Source organism: Arachis hypogaea, chromosome 20 (genome assembly GCF_003086295.3).
Source record: "Arachis hypogaea cultivar Tifrunner chromosome 20, arahy.Tifrunner.gnm2.J5K5, whole genome shotgun sequence".
Taxonomy (NCBI): Eukaryota; Viridiplantae; Streptophyta; class Magnoliopsida; order Fabales; family Fabaceae; genus Arachis; species Arachis hypogaea.
Window position 1 is genome coordinate 55,850,840 of NC_092055.1, and position 25,186 is coordinate 55,876,025.

At 39.5% G+C, this 25,186-nt stretch overlaps 1 non-coding gene across 1 annotated transcript; it reads left to right on the plus strand.

The window, feature by feature from the left end:
* The first annotated feature begins 6,805 nt into the window (after positions 1 to 6,805).
* Positions 6,806 to 6,913, plus strand: LOC112788078 (small nucleolar RNA R71). The gene has a single exon (XR_003195459.1). It is a non-coding gene; the product is annotated as a small nucleolar RNA R71 (small nucleolar RNA).
* Positions 6,914 to 25,186: the final 18,273 nt, after the last annotated feature.

Here is a 25,186-nt window from a genome sequence, read left to right on the forward strand (position 1 = left end):
CAACTCACCTTGATTCCAGCCTTGATAAGTCATATGATTATGTAGAGAAAGAAGAGAGGATCATTTTGGTCGGATTGGAATTTTGATTTGAGTTTTAGTTCAGCAGAAATCAAGCTTTGAAGATTTGGAACTAAGAACTTTTCTCTCTTTTTCTCTCTACCTATTTTCGGCCACAAAGTGAAAATGAGCCAGCCTTGAGGGTTTTGGGGGTGTAGGGTTAGTTGTGATTGGTTGGCTTAGAGGTGGATTAAAATAATATTAAAATATCTCAGGTTTACAACTACTAAAACTAGATGTATCGAAACACTTGTAAAAACATCTCTAAAAATTATTTTATGAGCTACTAGCGTAAATGACACTAGTAACATATTTATTATGGGAATAAAACATGAATAATGAGGTCTTAGCATTGCTAAAGTCATCAGAGAGTGCTCGTGCTAAGCTGCACCAGTAAATTGTGAACCCGGTTAAACCGGTTTTCTGTTTTTAACTAAAACAGACCAGGTAAGCTTATAATAGCATTCAAGAAGCTTCTAATACTAATATAATGATAATATCATCCTATTATCTCTCTTCTCTCATAAATCGAGTCCGGTTCGTTAAACTGAGACTATTTACAAAAAACATAATCGAAACTCTTAACCGATACAGTTCAAAAACTAGTTTCTTCGTAACTGCGTTATTGAGCTTGCCTCATAAAAGGTTCTATCTTAAAGATGACATAATGACAATGAGGATTGAGGTACTTGATGATATATCAGAGGTGTTCCCTTTACTGATCTTCCGGAGAAATCCGTGCCTTCGGAAAAGATCTCGCATACTTGAAAATCAGGGTTGTTACACTTAGGCTAGGATTTCATTCCTGTGGGCCCTCCTATCCACTGATGCTCAAAGCCTTGGATCCTTTTTATCACCCTTGCCTTTTGGTTTAAAGGGGTATTGGCTTTTTTTGCTTGCTTTTCTTTTTCTTTCTTTTTCTTTTCTCTCTCTTTTTTTCGCATATATCCTTTTTTTTCTGCATGCTTTTCACTGCTTTTTCTTGCTTCAAGAATCAATTTTATAATTTTTCAGATCATCAGATAACATTTCTCCTTTTCCATCATTCTTTCAAGAGCCAACAATTTTAACATTCATAAACAATCAAATTCAAAAATATGCACTGTTCAAGCATTCATTCAGAAGAACAATAGTATTGTCACCACATCAAAATAATTAAACTGTTTTAAAATTTGAAATTCATGCACTTCTTTTTCTTTTTCAATTAAAAACATTTTTCATTTAAGAAAGGTGATGGATTCATTTTCATAGCTTTAAGGCATAGACACTTAGACACTAATGATCATGTAATAAAGACACAAACATAAATAAACATAAAGCACAATTTACGAAAAACAGAAAATAAAGAACAAGGAGATTAAAGAACGGGTCCACCTTAGTGATGGCGGCTTATTCTTCCTTTTGAAGATCTTATGGAGTGCTTGAGCTCCTCAATGTCTCTTCCTTGCCTTTGTTGCTCCTATCTCATGGTTCTTTGGTCTTTTCTAATTTCATGGAGGAGGATGGAATGCTCTTGGTGCTCCATCCTTAGTTGTCCCATGTTGGAACTTAATTCTCCTAGGGAGGTGTTGATTTGCTCCCAATAGTTTTGTGGAGGAAAATGCATCCCCTGAGGCATCTCAGGGATTTCATGATGAGGAGTTTCCTCATGCTCTTGTCCATGAGTGGGATCTCTTGTTTGCTCCATCCTTTTTTTAGTGATGGGCTTGTCCTCATCAATGAGGATGTCTTCCTCTATGTCAATTCCAGCTGAATTGCAGAGGTGACAAATGAGGTGAGGGAAGGCTAACCTTGTTGCAGTAGAGGACTTGTCCGCCACCTTGTAGAGTTCTTAGGATATAACCTCATGAACTTCTACTTCCTCTCTAATCATGATGCTATGAATCATGATAGCCCGGTCTATAGTAACTTCAGACTGGTTGCTAGTAGGAATGATTGACCGTTGGATGAACTCCAACCATCCCCTAGCCGCGGGCTTGAGGTTATGCCTTCTTAGTTGAACCGGCTTCCCTCTTGAATCACTCTTTCATTGAGTGCCCTCTTCACAGATGTCCATGAGGACTTGGTCCAACCTTTGATCAAAGTTGACCCTTCTAATGTATGGGTGTGCATCTCCTTGCATCATAGGCAAATTGAATGCCAACCTTACATTTTCCAGACTAAAGTCTAAGTATTTCCCTCGAACCATTGTAAGCCAATTCTTAGGATCCGGGTTCACACTTTGATCATGGCTCTTGGTGATCCATGCATTGGTATAGAAATCTTGAACCATTAAGATTCTGACTTGTTGAATGGGGTTGGTGAGAGCTTCCCAATCTCTTCTTCGAATCTCATGTCGGATCTCCAGATATTCGCCCTTTTTGAGCTTAAAATGGACCTCGGGGATCACCTTCTTCTTGGCCACAAATTTATAGAAGTGGTCTTGATGCACCCTTGAGAGGAATCTTTCCATCTTCCATGACTCGAAGGTGAAAGCTTTTGCCTTCCCTTTCCTCTTTCTATAGGTTTCTCCGGCCTTAGGTGCCATAAATAGTTATGGAAAAACAAAAAAAGCTTTAGCTTTTACCACACCAAACTTAGAAGGTTGCTCGTCCTCGACCAAAAGAAGAAAGAAGAGAGTAGAAGAAGAAGAAATAGAGGAGATGGAGGGGGCTTTGTGTTTCGGCCAAGGGGGAGGAATAGTGTGTATGTTGTGTGAACATGAAGGAGTGAAAATGGGTTTATATAAGAGTGGAGAGGGGGGTATGGTTCGGCCATTATGGGTGGGTTTGGGTGGGAAAGTGGTTTGAATTTGAATGGTGAGGTAGGTGGGGTTTTATGAAGGATGGATGTGAGTGGTGAAGAGAATGGTGGGATTTGATAGGTGAGGGGTTTTTGGGGAAGAGGTATTGAGGTGATTGGTGAATGGGTGAAGAAGAGAGAGAGAGGTGGGGTAGGTGGAGATCCTGTGGGGTCCACAGATCCTGAGGTGTCAAGGATTTCTCATCCCTGCACCATGTGGCGTGCGAAACGCCCCTTACTGCCAATCCTGGCGTTAAACGCCAGTTTGCTGCCCATTTTTGGCGTTTAACACCAGCTTCTTGCCCATTCCTGGCGTTAAATGCCAGTTTGGTGCCCATTTCTGGCGTTAAACGCCCAGAATGGTGCCAGACTGGGCGTTTAACGCCCATTCTGCTACCCTTACTGGCGTTTAAACGCCAGTAAGTTTTTCCTCCAGGGTGTTCTGTTTTTCATTCTATTTTTCCTTCTATTTTTGCTTTTTTTCAATTATTTTTGTGACTTCACATGATTATCAACCTACAGAAAACATAAAATAACAAAAGAAAATAGAAATTTAACATAGATAAGTAAAAATTGGGTTGCCTCTCAACAAGCGATTCTTTAATGTCCATAGCTTGACAGTGGCTCTCACGGAGCCTCACAGATGTTCAGAGCAATGTTGGTACCTCCCAACACCAAACTTAGAGTTTGAATATGGGGGTTTAACACCAAACTTAAAGTTTGGTTGTGGCCTCCCAACACCAAACTTAGAGTTTAACTGTAGGGCTCTGTTTGACTCTGTATTGAGAGAAACTCTTCATGCTTCCTCTCCATGGTGACTGGTGCACGAAATTGTGATCATCAACAATGGCGCCAAAGGACTTGGAGCTCTTAAACGTGAATCACACTTTGTCACAATTCCACACAACTAACCAGCAAGTGCACTGGGTCGTCCAAGTAATACCTTACATGAGTAAGGGTCGATCCCACGGAGACTGTCGGCTTGAAGCAAGCTATGGTCACCTTGTAAATCTCAGTCAGGCGAATTCAGATGGTGATGGAGAATTGATAATTAAAAGATGAATAAAACATAAAATAAAGATAGATATACTTATGTAATTCTTTGGTTGGAATTTCAGATAAGTGTATGAAGATGCTTTGTTCCTCCTGAACCTCTGCTTTTCTATTGCCTTCTTCCAGTCATTCATACTCCTTTCCATGGCAAGCTTTATGTTGGGCATCACCGTTGTCAATGGCTACTTCCCGTCCTCTCAGTGAAAACGTTCCAAATGCGCTGTCACTGCACGGCTAATCATCTGTCGGTTCTCGATTATGATGGAATAGGATCCATTGATCCTTTTGCGTCTGTCACATGCCCAACAATTGCGAGTTTGAAGCTCGTCACAGTCACCCCTTCCCAGATCCTACTCAGAATACCACAGACAAGGTTTAGATGTTCCAGATCTCAGGAATGGCTGCCAATAATTCTAGCCTATACCACGAAGGTTCCAATCTTATATTATAAACCCAAGAGATACACATTCAAGCCATTGCTAGTAGAACAGAGGTGGTTGTCCGGCACATGTTCATAAGTGAGAATGATGATGAGTGTCACGGATCATCACATTCATCAAGTTGAAAAACGAATGAATATCTTGGAGAAGAAATAGACTTGAGTTGAATAGAAAAACAATAGTACTTTGTATTAATTTATGAAGGGCAGCAGAGCTCCACACCTTAATCTATGGTGTGTAGAAACTCCACCGTTGAAAATACAAAAGTGATAATGGTGTAAGCATGGCCGAATGGCCAGTCTCTAAGGTCTAGGGACTAAACGTCCAAAGATGTGTGTCCAAATACAATAGTAAAAGGTCCTATTTATAGAGAACTAGTAGCCTAGGGTTACAGAAATAAGTAATTAATGCAGAAATCTTCTTCCGGGACCACTTGGTGTGTGCTTGGGCTGATCATTGAAGCTTCCATGTGTAGAGACTTTTCTTGGAGTTAAACGCCAGCTTTTGTGCCAGTTTGGGCATTTAACTCCAGCTTTTGTGCCAGTCTTGGACTTAAACGCCAGAATTCTTGAGCTGACTTGGAACGCCAATTTAGGCCATCAAATCTCGGGCAAAGTATGGACTATTATATATTGCTGGAAAGCCCAGGTTGTCTACTTTTCAACGCAATTAAGAGCGCGCCAATTGGATTTCTGTAGCTCCAGAAAATCTACTTCGAGTGTAGAGAGGTCAGAATCCAACAGCATCTGCAGTCCTTTTTCAGCCTCTGAATCAGATTTTTGCTCAGGTCCCTCAATTTCAGCTAGAAAATACCTGAAATCATAGAAAAACACACAAACTCATAGTAAAGTCTAGAAAAGTGAATTTTAAATAAAAACTAATAAAAACATAATAAAAACTAACTAAAATATACTAAAAACAATGCCAAAAAGCGTATAAATTATCCGCTCATCAGTGACAGAGGGATATCCTTGAGCTTTAAACACAAGGGAGTCTCCATTCACTTGAATGATCAATTCTCCTCTGTCAACATCAATCACAGCTTTTGCTGTGGCTAGGAAGGGTCTGCCAAGGATGACGGATTCATCCATATACTTCCCAGTCTCTAGGATTATGAAATCAGCAGGGATGTAATGGTCTTCAACCTTTACCAAGACATCCTCTACAAGTCCATAAGCCTGTTTCTTTGAATTGTCTGCCATCTCTAGTGAGATTCTTGTAGCTTGTACCTCAATGATCCCTAGCTTCTCCATTACAGAGAGAGTCATGAGGTTTATGCTTGACCCTAGGTCACACAGAGCCTTCTCAAAGGTCATGGTGCCTATGGTACAAGGGATTGAGAATTTTTTAGGGTCTTGTCTCTTCCGAGGTAATTTTTGCCTAGTCAAGTCATCTAGTTCTTTGATGAGCAATGAAGGTTCATCCTCCCAAGTCTCATTACCAAACAACTTGGCATTTAACTTCATGATTGCTCCAAGGTACTTAGCAATTTGCTCTTCAGTAACATCTTCATCCTCTTCAGAGGAGGAATACTCATCAGAGCTCATGAATGGCAAAAGTAAATTCACTGGAATCTCTATGGTCTCAGTGTGAGCCTCAGATTCCCATGGTTCCTCTTTAGGGAACTCTATGGAGGTCAGTGGACGTCCATTGAGGTCTTCCTCAGTGGAGATCACTACCTCTTCCTTCTCTCCAGGTTCGGCCGTGTGGGTTGTGGTTATGGCCTTGCACTCTCTTTTTGGATTCTCTTCTGTATTGCTTGGGAGAGTACTAGGAGGGAGTTCAGTAATTTTCTTACTCAGCTGACCCACTTGTGCCTCCAAATTTCTAATGGAGGGCCTTGTTTCAGTCATGAAATTTTGAGTGGTTTTGATTAGATCAGAGACAATGGTTGCTAAGTCAAAGTGGCTTTGCTTAGAATTCTCTGTCTGTTGCTGAGAAGATGATGGAAAAGGCTTGCTATTGCTAAACTTGTTTCTTCTACCATTATTGTGGTTGAAACCTTGTTGAGGTCTCTATTGATCCTTCCATGAGAGATTTGGATGATTTCTCTATGAAGGGTTATAGGTGTTTCCATAGGGTTCTCCCATGTAATTCACCTCTTCCATTGTTGGGTTCTCAGGATCATAAGCTTCTTCTTCAGAGGAAGCTTCCTTAGTACTGCCTGTTGCTGCTTGCATTCCAGACAGACTCTGAGAAATCATATTGACTTGTTGGGTCAATATTTTATTCTGTGCCAATATGGCATTCAGAGTATCAATCTCAAGAACTCCTTTCTTCTGAGCTATCCCATTATTCACATGATTTCTTTCAGAAGTGTACATGAATTGGTTATTTGCAACCATTTCAATGAGTTCCTGAGCTTCTGCAGGCGTCTTCTTCAGATGAAGAGATCCTCCAGCAGAGCTATCCAATGACATCTTGGATAGTTCAGACAGACCATCATAGAAAATACCTATGATGCTCCATTCAGAAAGCATGTCAGAAGGATATCTTCTGATCAATTGCTTGTATCTTTCCCAAGCTTCATAGAGGGATTCACCTTCCTTCTGTCTGAAGGTTTGGACTTCCACTCTAAGCTTGCTCAATTTTTGAGGTGGAAGGAACTTTGCCATGAAGGCATTAACTAGCTTTTCCCAAGAGTTCAGGCTTTTTTAGGTTGTGAATCCAACCATGTCCTAGCTCTGTTTCTTACAGCAAAAGGAAAAAGCATGAGTCTGTAGACTTCAGGGTCAACCCCATTGGTCTTGACAGTGTCACAGATTTGCAAGAATTCAGCTAAGAACTGATGAGGATCTTCCAATGGAAGTCTATGAAACTTGCAATTCTGTTGCATTAGAGAAACTAATTGAGGCTTAAGCTCAAAGTTGTTTGCTCCAATGGCAGGGATTGAGATGCTTCTCCCATAGAAGTCGGGAGTAGGTGCAATAAAGTCACCAAGCACCTTCCTTGCATTGTTGGCATTGTTGTTTTCGGCTGCCATGGTTTCTTCTTCCTTGAAAAGCTCTGTTAGGCCCTCTAAAGAGAATTATTCTTTAGCTTCTCTTAGCTTTCTCTTCAAGGTCCTTTCAGGTTCAGGATCAGCTTGAACAAGTATGCCTTTATCTTTGTTCCTGCTCATATGAAAGAGAAGAGAACAAGAATGTAGGGAATCCTCTAGGTCACAGTATAGAGATTTCTTGAGGTGTCAGAGGAAAAGAAGAATAGAAGGAGGAGGTAGATGGAAGAGAATTCGAACATATAAAGAAGGAGGGAGTTCGAATTGTACCTTGAGGAGGAGTGTTAGTCTTTTAAATAGAAGGAAGAAATTTCAAAAATTAAAGTAAAAGATTTTGAAATAATTAAAAGAAATTTTGAAATTTTGATTGAGATTTTCGAAAATTAAGATTAGGAAAGAAATTAAGTGATTTTTGAAAAGAGTTTGAAATTAGAAATTAAAAAGATATGATTGAGAGTTAATTTTGAAAAAGATGTGATTGAAAAGATATGATTGAGAAGATATGATTGAAAATCAATTTAGAAAAAGAAAGTTTTTTTTTCGTAAAATTAAAGTTGATTACTTGACTAACAAGAAATTAAAAGATATGATTCTAAAATTTAAAGTTTGATCCTTTCTTAATAGGCAAGTAACAACTTGAAAATTTTGAAGTAAATCTTTAATTATAACAAGGATTTTCGAAAATTAAAAAAATGAAAAGAAATTGATTTTGAAGAGATATGATTGAAAAGATGTAATTTGAAAAAGATTTGATTTTGAAAAATTATGAAAATTTAAAAAAAATTTGAATTAAAAGCAAAATCTTCCCTCTTGTGTCCTTCTGGCGTTAAACGCCCAGAATGGCATCCATTCTGGCGTTTAACGCCCAAAATGCTACCTTTTTGGGCGTTAAACGCCCAGCCAGGTACCCTGGCTGGCGTTTAAACGCCAGTTTTCCTTCTTCACTGGGCGTTTTGAACGCCCAGCTTTTTCTGTTTGATTCCTCTGGTGAATGTTCTGAATCTTCAATTCTCTGTATTATTGACTTGAAAAGACACATTTTTTAAAATATTTTTGAATTTTTGATGATGAGAAACAACAATAAAAAATGCAACTAAGATCAAATAAACAATGCATGCAGGACACCAAACTTAAAAATTTTCATATAAGAGACACTAACAAATTGAGAATGCATATGAGAAACAACAAAACACACAAAACAAGAGAATTTAAAGATCAGAGCAATGAAATCATCAAGAACAACTTGAAGATCAATGAAGAACAATATGTATAAATTCGAAAAATGCAAGAAGAAGAAAGTCATGCAATTGACACCAAACTTAAAAATTGACACTAGACTCAAACAAGAAACATAAAATATTTTTGGTTTTTATGGTTTTATAATTTTTTTGTGATTTTTGAAACTTATATGGAAAAGAAAATAAAGAGAATAAAAAAATTTAACAAGAATTGCAGGAATCATGCAATGTTAGTCTAAAGCTTCAGTCTAAAAAGATTAGACATGGTTGGCCAAGCTTCAGCAGGACATTACATTCAGCAGCTAAAATGATGAGAATCAATAAGCTTTTGTGATGATAAGAACATCACCTTGAAACTCTAGAATTCATTCTCAAAAATTCTAAAAAATAAAAAGAAAAGTACATAATCTAAGCAACAAGATGAACCGTCAGTTGTCCAAACTCGAACAATCCCCGGCAACGGCGCCAAAAACTTGGTGCACAAAATTGTGATCATCAACAATGGCGCCAAAGGACTTAGAGCTCTTAAACGTGAATCACACTTTGCCACAATTCCACACAACTAACCAGCAAGTGCACTGGGTCGTCCAAGTAATAAACCTTACGTGAGTAAGGGTCGATCCCACGGAGACTGTCGGCTTGAAGCAAGCTATGGTCACCTTGTAAATCTCAGTCAGGCTAATTCAGATGGTGATGGAGAATTGATAATTAAAAGATAAATAAAACATAAAATAAGATAGAGATACTTATGAAATTCATTGGTAAGAATTTCAGATAAGCGTATGAAGATGCTTTGTTCTTCCTGAACCTCTGCTTTCCTATTGCCTTCTTCCAATCATTCATACTCCTTTCCATGGCAAGATTTATGTTGGGCATCATCGTTGTCAATGGCTACTTCCCATCCTCTCAGTGAAAATGTTCCAAATGCGCTATTACCGCACGGCTAATCATCTATCGGTTCTCGATCATGTTGGAATAGGATCGATTAATCCTTTTGCGTCTGTCACACGCCCAACAATCACGAGTTTGAAGCTCGTCACAGTCATCCCTTCCCAGATCCTACTCATAATATCACAGATAAGGTTTAGACGTTCCGGATCTCAGGAATGGCTGCCAATAATTCTAGCCTATACCATGAAAGTTCCAATCTTAGATTAAAAACCCAAGAGATACGCATTCAAGCCATTGCTAATAGAACAGAGGTGGTTGTCAGGCACATGTTCATAGGTGAGAATGATGATGAGTGTCACGGATCATCACATTCATCAAGTTGAAGAACGAATGAATATCTTGGAGAAGAAATAGACTTGAGTTGAATAGAAAAACAATAGTACTTTGTATTAATTTATGAAGGACAGCAGAGCTCCACACCTTAATCTATGGTGTGTAGAAACTCCACCGTTGAAAATACAAAAGTTATAATGGTGTAAGCATGGCCGAATGGCCAGCCTCCAAGGTCTAGGGACTAAACGTCCAAAGATGTAAATACAATAGTATAAGGTCCTATTTATAGAGAAGTAGTAGCCTAGGGTTTACAGAAATCAGTAATTAATGCAGAAATCTTCTTCCGGGCCCACTTGGTGTGTGCTTGGGCTGAGCATTGAAGCTTCCATGTGTAGAGACTTTTCTTGGAGTTAAATGCCAGCTTTTGTACCAGTTTGGGCGTTTAACTCCAGCTTTTGTGCCAGTTTTGGAGTTAAACGCCATAATTCTTGAGCTGATTTGGAACGCCTGTTTAGGCCATCAAATCTCAGGCAAAGTATGGACTATTATATATTGCTAAAAAGCCCAGGATGTCTACTTTCCAACACAATTGAGAGCGTGCCAATTGGGCTTCTGTAGCTCTAAAAAATCCACTTCGAGTGCAGGGAGGTCAGAATCCAATAGCATCTGCAGTCCTTTTTCAGCCTCTGAATCAGATTTTTGCTCAGGTCCCTCAATTTCAGCCAGAAAATACCTGAAATCACAGAAAAACACACAAACTCATAGTAAAGTCTAGAAGAGTGATTTTTATTTAAAAACTAATAAAAACTAACTAAAATATACTAAAAACAATGCCAAAAAGCGTATAAATTATCCGCTCATCAACAAGCTTTTCCATACACCAGTTGATATGGGGACATCCCGATTGGTGTTTTGAATACCGTTCTGTATGCCCAAAGAGCATCATCCAGCTTCTTTGACCAATCATTTCTTGATGCTCCTACAGTCTTTTCCAGAATCCTTTTTAGCTCTCTGTTAGATATCTCAGTTTGCCCACTTGTTTGGGGGTGGTAAGGCGTGGCAATCTTGTGTTTCACCCCGTATCGTAGGAGGAGCGCTTCTAGCGGTCCGTTACAAAAATTGCTCCCTCCATCACTGATGAGTGCTCGGGGGACTCCGAACTGGCTAAAGATGTTCTTTCTGAGGAAGTTCATGACTACCTTGTTGTCATTCGTTGGGGTTGCAATAGCCTCTACCCACTTGGAAACGTAATCCACTACTACCAAGATGTACTTGTTTGCATATGAGGTTGGAATGGTCCCATGAAATCGATTCCCCACACATCAAATAGTTCCAGTTCTAAGATGAAATTCTGTGGCATCTCATTTCTTTTGGGTAAGTTTCCAGCTCTTTGACATTCATTGCAGTTCTTTACTAGTTCTTTGGCATCCTTGAAAAGGGTAGGCCAAAAGAATCTGCTTTGTAACACCTTGGCTGCAGTTCTATCCCCTCTAAAATGGCCTCCATAGCACAAGTCGTGGCAGTTCCACAAGACTTCTCGTCCCTATTCTTCTGAAACACATCTTCTCAGGATTCCATCTGAACACTTCTTGAAGAGATATGGTTCATCCCAAACAAAATACTTTGCGTCATTGATGAGCTTTCTCTTGTGATGTTTGTTGATCTCTGGAGGTAAAGCCCCAGTTGCCTTGAAATTGGCAATGTTTGCAAACCAGGGTGCTTTGTGAACCGTCATTAACTGCTCATCTGGGAAACATTCATTTACACTTGTATCATGTGTTCCACCTTTGTCATGAGGGATCCTGGATAGGTGATTGGCTACCTTGTTCTCCACACCTTTCTTGTCTCTAATCTCAATATTGAATTCCTGCAACAATAAGATCCACCTTATCAGTCTTGGTTTTGACTCCTGCTTGGCAAACAAGTATTTAAGTGCTGTGTGGTCTGTGAAAACAATCACTTTGGCACCAATGAGGTATGATCTAAACTTGTCAAATGCAAAAACTATTGCCAGCAACTCCTTTTCAGTGGTGGTGTAATTTCTTTGAGTGTCATTGAGGACTTTGCTGGCATAGTATATCACATGGACTAAGTTATCTTTCCTCTGCCCTAACACTGCCCCTACTGCAAAATCAGATGCATCACACATCAGTTCAAATAGTAAGTTCCAATCAGGTGGGAAAATGATAGGGGCATAGGACAGCCTCTTTTTCAAGTTTTCGAATGCTAGCATGCATTTTTCATCAAAGACAAATGGTGCATCAGATACAAGGAGATTGCTTAAGGGCTTGGCTATCTTTGAAAAATCTTTAATAAACCTTCTGTAAAAGTCGGCATGCCCTAAAAAGCTCCTAATTGCCTTGACATCACTTGGTGGGGGTAAGTTTTCAATGAGTTCCACCTTAGCTCTATCTACCTCAATGCCTTGTGATGAGCGGATAATTTATACGCTTTTTGGCATTGTTTTTAGTATGTTTTTAGTAGGATCTAGTTACTTTTAGGGACGTTTTCATTAGTTATTATATTAAATTCACATTTCTAGACTTTACTATGAGTTTGTGTGTTTTTCTGTGATTTCAGGTGTTTTCTGACTGAAATTGAGGGACTTGACCAAAAATCAGATTCAGAGGTTGAAGAAGGACTGCTGATGCTGTTGGATTCTGACCTCCCTGCACTCAAAGTGGATTTTCTGGAGCTACAGAACTCGAAATGGCGCGCTTCCAATTGCGTTGGAAATTAGACATCCAGGGATTTCCCACAATATATAATAGTCCATACTTTGCCCAAGTTTAGACGACGCAAACTGGCGTTCAACGCCAGCTCTCTGCCCAATTCTGGCGTCCAGCGCCAGAAAAGGATCCAAAACCAGAGTTGAACGCCCAAACTGGCACAAATGCTGGCGTTAAACTCCAAGAAGGACCTCTACACGTGCAACACTCAAGCTCAGCCCAAGCACACACCAAGTGGGCCCCGAAAGTGGATTTATGCATCAATTACTTATTTCTGTAAACCCTAGTGACTAGTTTATTATAAATAGGACCTTTTACTATTGTATTAGACATCTTTGGACGCCTGGTTCTTAGATCAGAGGGGCTGGCCATTCGGCCATGCCTGGACCTTTCACTTATGTATTTTTAACGGTAGAGTTTCTACACTCCATAGATTAAGGTGTGGAGCTCTGCTGTTCCTCAAAGATTAATGCAAAGTACTACTGTTTTCTATTCAATTCATCTTATTTCGCTTCTAAGATATTCATTCGCACTTCAACCTGAATGTGATGAATGTGACAATCATCATCATTCCCCATGAACGCGTGCCTGACAACCACTTCCGTTCTACTTTCGATTGAACGAGTGTCTCTTAGATCTCTTAACCAGAATCTTCGTGGTATAAGCTAGATTGATGGCAGCATTCAAGAGAATCCGGAAAGTCTAAACCTTGTCTGTGGTATTCCGAGTAGGATTCAATGATTGAATGACTGTGACGAGCTTCAACTCGTGATTGCTGGGCGTAGTGACAGATGCAAAAGGATAGTAAATCCTATTCCAGTATGATCGAGAACCGACAGATGAATAGCCGTGCCGTGACAGGGTGCGTTGAACATGTTCACTGAGAGGATAGGATGTAACCATTGACAAGGGTGATGCCTCCAGACGATTAGTCGTGCCGTGACAGGGCATTTGGATCATTTTTCCGAGAGAAGACCGAAAGTAGCCATTGACAATGGTGATGCATTACATAAAGCCAGCCATGGAAAGGAGTAAGACTGATTGGATGAAGATAGCAGGAAAGCAGAGGTTAAGAGGAACGAAAGCATCTCTATTCGCTTATCTGAAATTCTCACTAACGATTTACATAAGTATTTCTATCACTATTTTATTAATTATTTTTGAAAACCCCATTACTATTTTATATCCGCCTGACTGAGATTTACAAGGTGACCATAGCTTGCTTCATACCAACAATCTCCGTGGGATTCGACCCAGTGCACTTGCTGGTTAGTTGTGCGAAGTTGTGAACCATGGTATTGGCATCATGTTCTTGGCGCCATTACCAGGGAAAGAAAGAGCGATAAATTTTACATAATCAAAGTGTAATCACAATTTCTGCGCACCAAGTTTTTGGCGCCGTTGCCGGGGATTGTTCGAGTTTGGACAACTGACGGTTCATCTTGTTGCTCAGATTAGGTAATTTTCTTTTTGTTTTCTTTTCAAAAATTTTTCAAAAATCTTTCAAAAATTTTCTCATCTGTTTTCGAAAAAAAAATGTTTTCAAAAATATATTTTTCTTCAGAATTTTTAAGAATGAATTCTACTGTTTCATGAAGCATGATGAAGCCTGGTTGGCTGTAAAGCCATGCCTCAATTCTTTTGGACTCAAGAGAAGAGCTTCTTTATCTTTCTTAGCAAATTGGCTGTTGAATGTAAAGTTCTGCTAAAGCTTGACTGGCTATTATGCCTTGTCTAACCCTCAGATTGGAGCTTTAGACTAACATGGCAAGATTCCTGGAATTTATATTAAAAATTTTGGAATCCTTATTTTTCTTTTTGAAAATGATTTTCGAAAAAATTAAAAGAAAATACAAAAAAAAATCATAAAATCATAAAAATAAAAAATATTTTGTGTTTCTTGTTTGAGTTTGAGTCATGTTATAAGTTTGGTGTCAATTGCATATTCATCCTGCATTTTTCGAAAATTCATGCATTCATAAGTGTTCTTCATGATCTTCAAGTTGTTCTTGGTAAGTCTTCTTGTTTGATCTTTGCATTTGCATGTTTTGTGTCTTTTCTTGTTTTTCATATGCATTCTTGAATTCTTAGTGTCTAAGCATTAAAGAATTCTAAGTTTGGTGTCTTGCATGTTTTCCTTGCATTAAAAATTTTTCAAAAATATGTTCTTGGTGTTCATCTTAACATTCATAGTGTTCTTGGTGTTCATCTTGACATTCATAGCATTCTTGCATGCATCACATGTTTTGATCTAAAATTCTCATGCATTGCATCATTTTTCTTGTTTTTCTCTCTCTTCATTAAAAATTCAAAAATCAAAAAAACATCTTTCCCTTTTTCTCTCTCATAAATTCGAAAATTAGATTTGACTTTTTCAAAAATTTTTAAAATCTAGTTGTTTTTATGAGTCAAATCAAATTTTCAATTTAAAAATATTATCTTTTTCAAAATCTTTTTCAAAAATCAAATCTTTTTCATTTTTCTTAGTTATTTTCGAAAATTATAAAAATATTTTTCAAAAATCTTTTTCTTATTTTTATATCAAATTTTCAAAAATAACATCACCAATTAATGTTTTGATTCAAAAATTTCAAGTTTGTTACTTACTTGTTAAGAAAGTTTCAAACTTTAAGTTCTAGAATCATATCTTGTGATTTCTTGTGAATCAAGTCATTAATTGTGATTTTTAAAAATCAAATCTTTTTCAAAAACTAATTTCAATCATATCTTTTCAAAAATATCTACTTATCTTACTTTTTAAAAAAAAAAAACTTGATTTCAAAATCTCTTCTCTAACTTCCCAATTCCTTATCCTTTCAAAATTTGTTTCAACCAACTAACTAACTTTTTGTTTGTTTCTCATCTTTTTCAAAACTACCTAACTAACTCTCTCTCTCTAATTTTCGAAAATATCTCCCCCCTTTTTCAAAATTTCCTTTTAATTAACTAATTATTTCAATTTTTAAATCTTAATTTTCGAAAATTACTAACCTTTTTCAAAAACTATTTTCAAAAATCACTAACTCTTTTTCAAAAATTATTTTCAAAATTTTCCCTCTCTCATCTTATTCTATTTATTTATTCATCTACTAACATCTCTCCCTCACCCACCAAAAATCCGAACCCTCTCTCTCTCTCTTTTTCTGAGTTCAGATTTTTCTCTTCTTCTTTTCTTCTACTAACAATAAGGAACCTCTTTACTGTGACATAGAGGATTCCTCTTCTTTTCTTTTTCTCTTCTCTTTCTTATGAGCAGGGACAGAGAAAAAGGCATTCTTGTTGAAGCTGATCCAGAACCTGAAAGGACTCTGAAGAGGAAACTAAGAGAAGCTAAATTACAACAATCCAGAGACAACCTTATTGAAAATTTCGAACAAGTAAAGGAGATGGCAGCCGAACCTAACAACAATAATGCAAGGAGAATGCTTGGTGACTTTACTGCACTTAATTCCAAATTACATGGAAGAAGCATCTCCATTCCTGCCATTGGAGCAATAAATTTTGAGCTGAAACCTCAATTAGTTTCTCTGATGCAGCAGAACTGCAAGTTTCATGGACTTCCATCTGAAGATCCTTTTCAGTTCTTAACTAAATTCTTGCAGATATGTGATACTGTTAAGACTAATGGAGTAGATCCTAAAGTCTACAGGCTCATGCTTTTCCCTTTTGCTGTAAGAGACAGAGCTAGAGTGTGGTTGGACTCTCAACCCAAAGATAGCCTGAACTCTTGGGATAAGCTGGTCACAGCTTTCTTAGCCAAGTTCTTTCCTCCTCAAAAGCTGAGCAAGCTTAGAGTGGATGTTCAAACCTTCAAACAAAAAGATGGCGAATCCCTCTATGAAGCTTGGGAAAGATACAAACAGTTGACCAAAAAGTGTCACTCTGACATGCTTTCAGACTGGACCATCCTGGATATATTCTATGATGGTTTATCTGAGTTATCAAAGATGTCATTGGATACTTCTGCAGGTGGATCCATTCACCTAAAGAAAACGCCTGCAGAAGCTCAAGAACTCATTGACATGGTTGCTAATAACCAGTTTATGTACACTTCTGAGAGGAATCCTGTGAGTGATGGGACGCCTATGAAGAAGGGAGTTCTTGAAGTTGATACTCTGAATGCCATATTGGCTCAGAACAAAATATTGACTCAGCAAGTCAATATGATTTCTCAGAGTCTGAATGGAATGCAAGCCGCATCCAACAGTACTCAAGAAGCTTCTTATGCAGAAGAAGCTTATGATCCTAAGAACCCTGCAATAGCAGAGGTGAATTACTTAGGTGAACCTTATGGAAACACCTATAATCCATCATGGAGAAATCATCCAAATCTCTCATGGAAGGATCAAAGGCCTCAACAAGGCTTTAATAATGGTGGAAGAAACAGGTTTAACAATAATAAACCTTTTCCATCATCCACTCAGCAACAGACAGAGAACTCTGAACAAAATACTTCTAATTTAGCAAACTTAGTCTCTGATCTATCCAAGGCCACTGTAAGTTTCATGAATGAAACAAGGTCTTCCATTAGAAATCTGGAAGCACAAGTGGGCCAGCTGAGTAAAAGGATCACTGAAATCCCTCCTAGTACTCTCCCAAGCAATACAGAAGAGAATCCAAAAGGAGAGTGCAAGGCCATTGACATAAGCACCATGGCCGAACCTGTAAGGGAAGGAGGGGATGTGAATCCCAAGGAGGAAGACCTCCTGGGACGTCCAGTGGTCAATAAGGAGCTTCCCTCTGAGGAACCAAAGGACTCTGAGGCTCATATAGAGACCATAGAGATTCCATTGAACCTCCTTATGCCATTCATGAGCTCTGATGAGTATTCCTCTTCTGAAGAAAATGAGGATGTTACTGAAGAGCAAGCTGCCAAGTTTCTTGGTGCAATCATGAATCTAAATGCCAAATTATTTGGTATTGAAACTTGGGAAATGAACCTCCCTTGTTCACCAATGAACTAAGTGATCTGGATCAACTGACATTGCCTCAGAAGAAACAGGATCCTGGAAAGTTCATAATACCTTGTACCATAGGCACCATGATCTTTAAGGCTCTGTTTGACCTTGGTTCAGGAATAAACCTCAAGCCCCTCTCTGTAATAGAGAAATTGGGAATCTATGGGGTGCAAGTTGCTAAAATCTCATTAGAGATGGCAGACAATTCAAGAAAACAGGCTTATGGACAAGTAGAGGACGTGTTAGTAAAGGATGAAAGCCTTCACATCCCTGCTGATTTCATAGTCCTGGATACTGGAAAGGAAGAGGATGAATCCATCATCCTAGGAAGACCTTTCCTAGCCACAGCAAGAGCTGTGATTGATGTGGACAGAGGAGAATTAATCCTTCAAGTGAATGAGGACAACCTTGTGTTTACAACTCAAGGATCTCTCTCTGCATCCATGGAAAGGATGCAGAAAAAGCTTCTCTCAAAGCAGAGTCAAACAAAGCCACCACAGTCAAACTCTAAGTTTGGTGTTGAACTCCTATATCCAAATTCTAAGTTTGGTGTTAGAGAGTCTCAACAATGCTCTGAACATCTGTGAGGCTCCATGAGAGCCCACTGTCAAGCTATTGACATTAAAGAAGCGCTTGTTGGGAGGCAACCCAATTTTTATTTATCTAACAATATTTTTCTTAGTTATATGTCTTTATAGGTTCATGATCATGTGGAGTCACAAAATAAATATAGAAATTGAAAACGGAATCAAAAACAGCAGAAGAAAAATCACACCCTGGAGGAAGCATCTGCCTGGCGTTCAACGCCAGAACAGAGCATGGTTCTGGCGCTGAACGCCCAAAATGGGCAGTGTCTGGGCGCTGAACGCCCAAAATGGGCATCATCTGGGCGCTGAACGCCAGAAATGCACCCTAGAGAGGAGCTGGCGCTGAACGCCCAGAACAAGCATGGTTCTGGCGTTCAACGGCAGAAATGGCCAGTAAATGGGCGTTGAACGCCCAAAATGGGCACCAACCTGGCGCTGAACGCCCAGAGTTGTGTGCAAGGGCATTTTACATGCCTAATTTGGTGCAAGGTTGTAATTCCTTGAACACCTCAGGATCTGTGGATCCCACAGGATCATCTCAGGATATGTGGACCCCACAGGATCATCTCAGGATCTGTGGACCTCACAGGATCCCCACCTACCTCCACTCACTTCTTCTCACCCCTCTTTCACACAATCCCATAAACACTCTTCCCCAAAACCCTTCACCAATCACCTCAATCCCTCTTCCCCATCACCTCTTCCCCACTCACATCCATCCACTCTTCCCCATAAACCTACCTCATAAACTCCACCTACCTTCAAAATTCAAAATCAATTTCCCACCCAAACCCACCCTACATGGCCGAAACTTAACCCCCTCCCTCCCCTATATAAAGCCTTCCATTCTTCCTCATTTTCACACAACACAACCCTCTCTTCTCTTCTTGGCCGAAACACAACCCCTTCTCCCTCTCCTCCGTTTTTTTCTTCTTCTTCATCTATTCTTTCTTCTCTTGCTCGAGGGAGAGCAAAATTCTAAGTTTGGTGTGGTAAAAGCATAAGCTTTTTGTTTTTTCATTACCATTGATGGCACCTAAGACCGGAGAATCCTCTAGAAAGGGGAAAGGGAAGATAAAAGCTTCCACATCCGAGTCATGGGAGATAGAAAGATTCATCTCCAAAGCTCATCAAGACCACTTCTATGATGTTGTGGCCAAGAAGAAGGTGATCCCTGAGGTCCCTTTCAAACTTAAAAGAAATGAGTATCCGGAGATCCGACATGAAATTCAAAGAAGAGGTTGGGAAGTTCTAACAAATCCCATCCAACAAGTCAGCATCCTAATGGTTCAAGAGTTCTATGCCAATGCATGGATCACCAAGAACCATGATCAAAGTAAGAACCCGGATCCAAAGAACTATGTTACAATGGTTCGGGAGAAATACTTAGATTTTAGTCCAGAAAATGTGAGGTTGGCGTTCAACTTGCCAAACATGGAAGAGAACGCACACCCCTAAACATGGACCAAGTCCTTATGGACATATGTGTAGAAGGAGCTCAATGGAAGATTGACTCCAAAGGCAAGCCGGTTCAACTAAGAAGATTGGACCTCAAGCCTGTAGCTAGAGGATGGTTGGAGTTCATTCAATGCTCAATCATTCCCACTAGCAACCGGTCTGAAGTTACTATAGACCGGGCCATCATGATCCATAACATCATGATTGGAGAAGAGGTGGAAGTTCATGAGATTATACCTCAAGAACTCTACAAGATGGCTGACAAGTCCTCCAATATGGCAAGGTTAGCCTTTCCTCACCTCATTTGCCACCTATGCAATTCGGCTGGGATTGACATAGAAGGAGATATCCTCATTAAAGAGGACAAGTCCATCACTAAGAAAAAGATGGAGCAAGCAAGAGAGCCCATTCATGGAGCTCAAGAGGCGTATAAAGCTCATCACCATGAGATCCCGGAGATGCCTCAAATGCACTTTCCTCCACAAAACTATTGGGAGCAAATCAACACCTCCCTAGGAGAATTGAGTTCCAATATAGGACAACTAAGGGTAGAACATTAAGAACACTCCATCATCCTTCATGAAATAAGAGAAGATCAAAAAGCAATGAGGGAGGAGCAACAAAAACAAGGAAGAGACATAGAAGAGCTCAAGGACATCATTGGTTCCTCAAGAAGGAAATGCCACCATCACTAAGGTGGATTCATTCCTTGTTCTTATTTCTTCTGTTTTTCGTTTTCTATGTTATGTGCTTATCTATATTTGTGTCTTCATTACATGATCATTAGTAGTTAGTAACTTCGTCTTAAAGTTATGAATTTCCTATGAATCCATCACCTCTCTTAAATGAAAAATGTTTTAATTCAAAAGAACAAGAAGTACATGAGTTTCGAATTTATCCTTGAACTTAGTTAATTATATTGATGTGGTGACAATGCTTCTTGTTTTCTGAATGTATGCTTGAACAGTGCATATGTCTTTTGAAGTTGTTGTTTAAGAATGTTAAATATGTTGGCTCTTGAAAGAATGATGACTAGGAGACATGTTATTTGATAATCTGAAAAATCATAAAAATGATTCTTGAAGCAAGAAAAAGCAGCAAAGAACAAAGCTTGCAGAAAAAAAAATAAAATAGGCGAAAAAAAATTAGAAAAAAAAAAGCAAGCAGAAAAAGCCAAAAGCTCTTAAAACCAAGAGGCAAGAGCAAAAAGCCAATAATCCTTAAAACCAAAAGGAAAGGGCAAATAAAAAGGATTCCAAGGCTTTGAGCATCAGTGGATAGGAGGGCCTAAAGGAATAAAATCCTGGTCTAAGCGGCTAAACCGAGCTGTCCCTAACCATGTGCTTGTGGCGTGTAGGTGTCAAGTGAAAACTTGAGACTGAGCAGTTAAAGTCAAGGTCCAAAGCAAAAAAAGAGTGTGCTTAAGAACCCTGGACACCTCTAATTGGGGACTTTAGCAAAGCTGAGTCACAATCTGAAAAGGTTCACCCAATTATGTGTCTGTGGCATTTATGTATCCGGTGGTAATACTGGAAAACAAAGTGCTTAGGGCCACGGCCAAGACTTATAAAATAGCTGTGTTCAAGAATCATCATACTAAACTAGGAGAATCAATAACACTATCTGAACTCTGAGTTCCTATAGATGCCAATCATTCTGAACTTCAATGGATAAAGTGAGATGCCAAAACTATTCAAGAGGCAAAAAGCTATAAGTCCCGCTCATATGATTGAAGCTATGTTTCATTGATAGTTTGAAATTTATAGTATATTCTCTTCTTTTTATCCTATTTGATTTTTAGTTGCTTGGGGACAAGCAACAATTTAAGTTTGGTGTTGTGATGAGCGGATAATTTATACGCTTTTTGGCATTGTTTTTAGTATGTTTTTAGTAGGATCTAGTTACTTTTAGGGACGTTTTCATTAGTTTTTATGTTAAATTCACATTTCTGGACTTTACTATGAGTTTGTGTGTTTTTCTGTGATTTCAGGTATTTTCTGACTGAAATTGAGGGACTTGAGCAAAAATCAGATTCAGAGGTTGAAGAAGGACTGCTGATGCTATTGGATTCTGACCTCCCTGCACTCAAAGTGGATTTTCTGGAGCTACAGAACTCAAAATGGCTCGCTTTCAATTGCGTTGGAACGTAGACATCCAGGGCTTTCCAGAAATATATAATAGTTCATACTTTACCCAAGTTTAGACGATGCAAACTGGCGTTCAACGCCAGCTCTCTGCCCAATTCTGGCGTCCAGCGCCAGAAAAGGATCCAAAACCAGAGTTGAACACCCAAACTGGCACAAATGCTGGCGTTCAACTCTAAGAAGGACCTCTACATGTACAACACTCAAGCTCAGCCCAAGAACACACTAAGTGGGCCCCGGAAGTGGATTTATGCATCAATTACTTATTTCTGTAAACCCTAGTGACTAATTTATTATAAATAGGACCTTTTACTATTGTATTAGACATCTTTGGACGCCTGGTTCTTAGATCAGAGGTGCTGGCCATTCGGCCGTGCCTGGACCTTTCACTTATGTATTTTTAACGGTAGAGTATCTACACTCCATAGATTAAGGTGTGGAGCTCTGCTGTTCCTCAAAGATTAATGCAAAGTACTACTGTTTTCTATTCAATTCATCTTATTTCGCTTCTAAGACATTCATTCGCACTTCAACCTGAATGTGATGAACGTGACAATCATCATCATTCCCCATGAACGCGTGCCTGACAACCACTTCCGTTCTACTTTCGATTGAATGAGTGTCTCTTAGATCTCTTAACCAGAATCTTCGTGGTATAAGCTAGATTGATGGCGGCATTCCAGAATCTTCGTAAGATTCAATGATTGAATGACTGTGACGAGCTTCAAACTCGCGATTGCTGGGCGTAGTGACAGACGCAAAAGGATAGTAAATCCTATTCCCGTATGATCGAGAACTGACAGATGAATAGCCGTGCCGTGACAGGGTGCGTTGACCATGTTCACTGAGAGGATAGGATGTAACCATTGACAAGGGTGATGCCTCCAGACGATTAGCCGTGCCGTGACAGGGCATTTGGATCATTTTCTCAAGAGAAGACCGAAAGTAGCCATTGACAATGGTGATGCATTACATAAAGCCAGCCATGGAAAGGAGTAAGACTAATTGGATGAAGATAGCAGGAAAGCAGAGGTTCAGAGGAACGAAAGCATTTCTATTCGCTTATCTGAAATTCTCACCAATGATTTACATAAGTATTTCTATCACTACTTTATTAATTATTTTCGAAAACCCCATTACTATTTTATATCCGCCTGACTGAGATTTACAAGGTGACCATAGCTTGCTTCATACCAACAATCTCCGTGGGATTCGACCCTTACTCACGTAAGGTATTACTTGGACGACCTAGTGCACTTGCTGGTTAGTTGTGCGAAGTTGTAAACCATGGTATTGGCATCATGTTTTTGGCGCCATTACCAGGGAAAGAAAGAGCGATAAATTTTACATAATCAAAGTGTAATCACAATTTCTGCGCACCACCTTGGTTAGAAACCTTATGGCCAAGAACTATTCCCCCTGTCACCATAAAGTGACATTTCTCCTAGTTCAAGACCAAGTTAGTCTCTTGACATCTTTTTAATACCAGGGCCAAGTGATTTAGGCAATAAGTGAAGGAATCTCCGAATACCGAAAAGTCATCCATAAAGACTTCAATAAATTTTTCTATCATATCTGAGAAAATGGAGAGCATGCAGCGTTGGAAAGTTGCAGGTGCATTACATAGCCCAAATGGCATGCGCCTGTAGGCAAACAATCCATATGGGAAAGTGAATGAGGTTTTCTCTAGGTCTCTCGTATCAACCACTATTTGGTTATATCCTTAATAACCATCGAGACAACAGTAATATGCGTGTCCTGCAAGTCTTTCCAATATCTGATCCATGAAAGGAAGGGGGAAATGATCTTTTCTTGTAGCTTCATTGAGTTTCCTGTAGTCTATGCACATCCATCATCCTGTGACGGTCCTTGTAGGGATTAGTTCATTCTTCTCATTGGGGACTACAGTGATTCCTCTCTTTTTTGGGACAACTTGCACGGGGCTGACCCATGGGCTGTCAGAGATCGGGTAGATTACCCCTCCCTGCCATAACTTCATAACCTCTTTCTGTACCACTTCCTTCATGACTGGATTCAGCCTCCTCTGGGGTTGAATGGATGGTTTGGCATCATCTTCCAACAGTATCTTATGCATGCATATGGCCGAACTGATTCCTTTCAGGTCAGCGAGGGTCCATCCAATGGCATCCTTATGCTTTCGCAATACTTGGAGTAATTCATCCTTTTGATCTCGGCTGAGGGATGAGTTTATGATCACTGGGTAACTTTCACTCTCTCCTAAGTATGCATATTTGAGAGTGGGTGGCAGAGCTTTGAGTTCAAGTTTGGGTGCTTCTATCTTTTCATTCTCTTCCTTTGGTGTACCCTGTATATGAATCTCTGCTGTTGCAGCCTCTTCGCTAGATGTTGATTCCTCCTCTGTTAACCCTTCAAGTTCTTCTTCTTCAAAAATCTCCTGTACTGCATCTTCCAGTGAATCCAACCTCATACATTCTCCCAATGGTTCTGGTGGGTAACTCATGGCCTTGAACACATTGAGTGTCATCTTTTCATTGTGTAATCTCAGGGTGAGTTCACCTTTTTGAACGTCAATGACAGCTCCAGCAGTGGCCAAGAACGGTCTACCCAGGATGATGGAGGCTTTGGCTTCCTCCTGCATGTCCAGCACTACAAAGTCTGCTGGGAAGATGAAATCTCCTACCTTTACCAGCAAATCTTCTACTATGCCATGAGGAAACTTGAATGATCGGTCTGCTAGTTGTAGGGCCATTTTTGTTGGCTTAGCCTCCTCAATCCTCATTTTTCTCATCATAGCTACTGACATCAGATTTATGCTGGCTCCTAAGTCACACAGAGCCTTTTCTACTGTGATTTCTCCTATAATGCAAGGGATCTGGAAACTCCTAGGGTCCTTCAATTTCTGGGGTAGTTTGTGCTGAATGATGGTACTACATTCTTCGGTTAGTATCACGGTCTCATTGCTCTTCCAGCTTCTCTTCTTAGTCATTAATTCCTTTAAGAACTTGGCATAGAGCGGCATTTGCTCTATTGCTTCAGCAAAGGGTATGTTGATTTGTAGTTTCTTGAAGATTTCCAAAAATCTTAAGAACTGGTTGCCGTCCCCCTTCTTCTTTAATTGCTGAGGGTATGGAACTTTTGGGACGTCTGGATTCAGTATTTCTCCTTTTTGCTATGAACTAGGAATGGGAATTTGGACTTCATCTCGCTCCTTTTCCTTTTCATTTGAGTTCTTCTCTTGTGAATTCTTGGAAATTTCCTTCAATTCCTTCCCACTTCTGAGGGTGATAGCCAGACATTCCTCTCTTGGATTTGGATCAGTATTGCTGCACAGGTTATGACTGGGAATTTGCTTAAATAGGTAGCCAATTTGTGTCTCAAGTTTCTTGATGGCAGCATCTTGATTCTGCATATTGGACCGCACTTCCTCTCGGAATACTTTACTGTCCTGGACTTCTTTACATATGACTTCAAGTAGAGTCTCAATCCTTGAGAGTCTGTCTTCGGATGATGGTGGGTTGGGGTTGGATGGATAAGAAT